At 45.3% G+C, this 5947-nt stretch overlaps 1 pseudogene; it reads left to right on the top strand.

Moving 5' to 3' along the window:
• Window positions 1-3563: 3563 nt before the first annotated feature.
• Window positions 3564-4750, top strand: LOC142574336 (uncharacterized; annotated as a pseudogene).
• Window positions 4751-5947: the final 1197 nt, after the last annotated feature.

Genomic DNA, 5947 nt, shown 5'->3' on the forward strand with positions numbered 1-5947 from the left:
TGAATACCATAACACCTGATTTTGTAACACTAAATTTCAAACCTAAATTGTTGCCTTCCTCCCCACAGGTATCAGCCAGACGTTGCAAATCACTTTGCTTGTTAGCTAGCAACACAATGTCGTCCGCATAAAATAAACCTGGAAGCTGCTGCTCTACTACAGTACCCGCCTGTTTGTATGAGAGATTAAAGCCGATATTACTTCTAGTGCTCTCTCCGTCCTCACCATGTGCATCATAAACAGCAGTGGGGATAAAGGATAAGTTCAGCTTCGAGAAGCATCTAAAGCGTCTTCAGCAGATTCGTTGGAATCTCGGGGCAGCAGCTGAGGGAAACTGAATAAAATGAAGACTCGAGAGCGATGCCTGTGAAATAAATTTCAGGTTGGCCACCTCTGCATACTTCAGAGTTGTGTCGACATCCATAACGCTTCGCCTCATCACATTTCAGAAACATTTTCCTTAGAAGAGGCCCAACGTGGCCGCTGACACTAAGGGGTAGGTTGTGTTCGATGAGGAATCCCGTAACCAGGCACTCGACAAGTATGGCACTGTCGTCACAGTTGTTCCGGAGAAAGTTCACTATGTTGTCTTGCTGCTCAGCAGTGCGAACATAGCTTTGATGCTTCGCCATGGAAACGTGCAGTTTCAACTCACCCCTGCCACCGGGAGACATGCTGACGTCGCATCCACACGTTGTACAATATGCAAAATGTTCTCCTTTTCTTGATGTCAAAAAGCACAGAAATTCAGAAGTATAAGATCTCAAAAACTTCTGCAAATACCTTTTCTAGGGCTTTGATGGTGCCATGGCATCAAACACACGAGGATTCTAACTTTACACGGTGCACCGCACACACACGGCCTAGCCAACACTAATCAAACACACAAGCAGCAGCAACAAGATGCACCATGGAGGAAGGCATGCATGAAATCCAAGAGCTACAGTGACTCTGGCTTTGGTCGGCTTACTATCGGCAACGTAGTCTGCTGCTTAGTCGATGGTGCTAGTGCGGCCGTTGTTGGTGATGCTGACGATTACAATGTGGCTGTAGATTCCGCGGTGCCAGTTTTGTAAAAACCATTATTGTGCAAACAGCGACCACTTTTCGGGAGACATAAGACAGCGATCATACAATAGGAAAGTTCAGTCAAAAATCGAGTCTCCCGGGCGAATCGGTAGGGTTAGCAGGTATGTCATTACTTTTCGAAGCGAGATCGGGATGCCTTAGAACACTCGGCTATAAAGCAAGATATAAGAAGGAAGAACAAGCATGTGCTTGCTGCGGTAAAGCTAGGGAAGCTATGGAGCATGTTTTATTAGAATGTGAAGACGTCTGCCCAGTGGTCGATTTAGGCCCCACTGGCCTCCTTGAAGCCCTTGGGTTCAGCGAGAGGAGTGGAAAAGTAAACACGTCCGCAATAGGGATTGGTGGAAGAAAAGTAAGGAGACGACAAAAAACAGAGACATACAAAAGCAAATTTCACAATAGGGGGGTCAGAAAGTTTGGTTGCAGAAGTTCAGTTTTTTCCCTTTTTTTGTTTAGCCTAGGTAGCACATTACGCAGTATAATAGCAAGAGCTTGGTGGTGCAACCCACCGTTCCAAAGCGGATGCTCATAACATCCATCCATTCCATGCTAATATACTTGCTCTCGCATAACAGACATAGCTACGCGTCGAGGGCCATCAAAGCACCCAAACCGATCTGTCAAGCAAGAGTTGTGCGATTTCTGTCGTGTTGGTTGCAGGTAAGCGTGTGCATTTTGCGACAGCAGCAAATCTATATTTTTCTTTCTCTCGAAATATCAGGGATGCATGACCGAACTTGTGAGCGCTGTACACAAATGAAGCGGCCGTTTGTTTACTAGATTTTCCGGGACCATGTGTTAGTTTTTGGCGCCTATTGCAACGTACATCGCTTTACTACTATAAAATCAGTGATTTACGATGCATAGTTCTTATCGTTTCTTTGCGTTACTTTCTTTTCTATACCCAATCAGTTGTCTATCTGCAGTGTGTAGTCGGTTCTGTTCTCCTGCGCCCGACAAGATGCCGTACTGCTGTGTGCCATGCTGCAAGTCATGCAGTAAAAAACGGACGCTGGGCATATCATTCCATGAAATACCAAGCGATCCAGAACTGTGCGTAACATGGCTAAAAGACATTTCTCGTAAAAACTGGGTACTGAATACAACGTTGTGCTATTGGACTGCATGCAGCCGACACTTCAGTTCATCTGACTTCACGGAAGGTTGTAAAATTCGGAGACTTAAAAAGACGCTATCCCCAGCATTTTTGAAGAATATCCGGCATACTTGCAGCCTCCTAAAAAAAGAGAGAGAAGTGACGCATCAGTGAAAAAGCGTGAGGCTGCTGCGCTAGTGAACCCACCACCGCCGAAGCAACGAGCAGTCATTGATGACAACCAAATGGAGTTGTGTCCGCAACCGCTCGACGAATTGACGGTTGTCGACGTCGCCTTTGAAGATTTGTCGCCTGTGGACTGACTGCACCTGTACCGAACCGTTGCCACCTGTAATAAACGGCACTAGTGAGCGCTGCATTACCGCGACTGTGCAGATGCACAGAGCAGTGCAGGTGTCCTCACAATTCTCGGTTTCGACAGTGGACAAACGAAAGTGGACACGCAAAAAACGAGACTTAAATGCGCATATTGAGCGGCTCAAAAATACCGTCGACAATTGCAAACAGGAAATACAAAAGCTCAACGAAGAGTGCTTTGTTCATGCCTTCCTCTAAGTTGTCGACAAAGTGAAGGAGAAAGACTTGGCTGCGTCATCATTAGTAAAACAAGTCAAGAATTTCGGGAAAACGAAACCCATGTGGTCTGACCTGACAGTGCGCCATATGCTGTGGTTTTACGTAACCTCTCGACTTGCGCATACGAGCATATAAGGACTACAGGCATTTTCCAGTTGCTTATTCGAAGCACTCTGGAGCGTTTTATGGGCTTATCACGTGGAGAAGTCGGCGTGACGGAACTCGTGAAGGAAAGGCTGTCAACCGAGCTCGCTTCTGATCCCTCATTGCAAGCTAGAGCGTGCTCGTTAATTCTAGACGAAATGCGCGTGAAACAGAGGCTATTTACCATAAACAAAGGGATGCCTTCATCGGCGAAGTAGACTATGGTGGGAACATTCCTAAGGAAACAACAAATGAGTGTGTGCTAGCCAACCTCTGTGCTTCGTCCACAACGGCCTTTCAGTTTCGTTCAAAATACCCATGGCCTACTTTTTGACGAGAAATGTCACTGGCCGCGAGCTGCACATGCTCATGGAACATGTCCTGAAGGAAGTTGAAGACAGGATTTTTTGTCATGTGCATTGTCACCGACAACCACAAACTCAATGTCTTAGCGTTCCAACTTCTATGTAACGGAAGCCTCACGCATTGCATTGAGCACCCAGGAACACCAAATCGAAAACTTTTCTTAGCACTCGATCAGTGCCACTAAGTCAAAAATGTGTGATCGCAGTTTTTGTCCTGTAACATTGGAAAAGGTGGTGAAATAACGGCGAACCACTTGAAGAGTCTCCACAAAATGCAGCAAGGTAGCCTTGTAAAGCCAGTTCGATTTCTAACGAGAAAACATATGTTCCCCACAAATATTGAAAAAATGAACATGAAAAGAGCAATTCAAGTTTTGTCTCCTGCCGTGACAGCTGCACTGAAGCTCCTGCAAGAGCAAGCAGGTCACACATGCGACGCAAGTTTTGCGAGTGTCGGACCGATGGTTGAATTCATGGACATGAGCAATTGTACCCAGCACATATACCAGAACAATGCCAACTGCAAGCAGTTCAAATGTACAAGCGATGAATGGCTAATATGGCTCGAAATGAGCTTCCTTGACTACCTGGCCGATCTCAAAAGCCAGTGCCTAGGGAAGAACTTCTTAACCAACGAGACTTAGATAGGCCTGGTGATGTTGAGTGCATTTGATATCTTCTTGAAGAGATGTACTTTTACTTTGTTTTAATGAGGAAAATGTCGTCTGACCCAACTGAGTCGTTTTTGGCTGGCTGAGGAAGTCACCAAGCTCAAATGATCAAATGGATGCCCGAGCTGTTCTCTCAGGCATTGAGAAGACTCTGAAGATTGGCATCGCGTTGGCGTCAAGTACGAGCAACGTAATGGCAGCAGAAGGCAGCAATTGCTTGTCAACGTTGCCACAACAGAAAAACACAAGGGAAGGAACCAGCAAGGAATTCCCTGCAGATGCAGGTAGAGAGCTCATGGAACGGCTCAAGCGAGGACAGCCTCTGCTTCAGACTCCATGTGTCGCAGCATTGGCTATGGTCGGGGGCTACTTGGCAAGAGCTGTACAAGAAAAGATCAACTGTGAGAAATGCGTCAGCCTGTTAACGAAGCCAAATGCCTCGGCGCCCTCAGACTCGCTGATAAAGCACCCAGACCACAGTGGACTCGTCTACCCAACTGGACAACTTTTAGCGATTCTCTACACATTAGAGAAATTTATCTGCGTTCTTCTCACAAGGCACATGAATCACCCTTTGACGGAGGCTATGAATAATGGCACTGCAATACTCTGCAAGCGCAAAACCTCGATGTGCTTGATGCCAGGTCACCAAGAGAACCTGCTGCAACTGTTGCTGACAGTTTTTTCGCCCAATATTCACAAATTTTGCAATGAAGGCGACAGACAAACACGACATGGCTAAAGTGTTTGAAATAAAACAGCTGTCACGAAAGACACTCAAACTGTGAGCTCTGATCTCACAGTTAGGCGCTTTTTGGTGAAGGGCTGGCTCTACACGTTTTGCGTTCCTTACTTCCGATGAACATTGTGTACAAACATCAATTCAATGTGCAATTTTATTTTATAGTTCCATGTCAAATACGAATGCCAAATGTGTCTCCACGAGTGCGCGCGCAAGCAGCATCCTCGCGTCATCTGCTCTGGGACAGGATGGATGGACAGATGTTATGAGTGTCCCCTTTGGAACGGGGTGGTGGGTTGCGCCACCAAGCTCTTGCTATTATACTGCCTAATGTCCTACCTAGGTTAAAAAAGAAAAAAAAAAAACCTATGAACTGCTACAACCAAATTTTCTGATCACCTATTGCGAACTTTGCTTTTGTACATCTCCGTTTTTTGCCGTTTCCCTACTTTTACACCAGTATTTGAACGATAGACTTTTTCTCTCAGAATATCTCCCATTTACTGGCTACTTCATCCTGTGGTACCTGTGCCTTCTTTGCCTGCCTGTGCTCTTGGGATGTTTTCTGTCATTCGGCGATCACTTTTCGTATCTCCCTGTTCCACCAGCTTTTCAGTTTCTTTCTTCTTTTCCAACGAACATGTTCCTCTTTCAGTATTTCTGTCATTATTACATGTAGAAGCTCACTATATTCCCACTCTTTACTTGGCCATTTGCTAAGCTCTTCCTCGACTCTAGTGACTACACTTACTTGTTCAGCATTCAAGTTTGGACTGGCCATTTTGCACTCCTTTCTCTCTTTCCTAACTACATATCCCATCTTCAAGATGATCCGTTTGTGGTCACTCCCTATGCTGCTATACCGTTCTTCATCAATGACCATTTCTCTCAACTCATTTATTTTATTTTATTTACAGATACTGTCAGTCCACATCAGGACCAAGACAGGAGTGGTAACAATATATCAACATACAGCAAGCAGTCAAAAGAACAATAGGATACAGTGATACAGCAATATATGTCCTATTGCTGAAAATATTCGGACACAAGTTCGGAAAACTGCTCACGGGTCCCTGCGTTTACTATGTTTGCAGGGAGACAAATCCAGACACGTGCTGTCGAAAGGAAGAATGACTATTTATAGCAATGCTTGTGAAATCGATTTTCCTTAACGTGTCTACTATGTTTATTTCGCACTATGCGGGTCTTAGATTCATTCATGTAGCGAGACTTAACAAGTAGC

The sequence above is a fragment of the Dermacentor variabilis genome, chromosome 3 (assembly GCF_050947875.1).
Source record: "Dermacentor variabilis isolate Ectoservices chromosome 3, ASM5094787v1, whole genome shotgun sequence".
NCBI classification, from domain to species: domain Eukaryota; kingdom Metazoa; phylum Arthropoda; class Arachnida; order Ixodida; family Ixodidae; genus Dermacentor; species Dermacentor variabilis.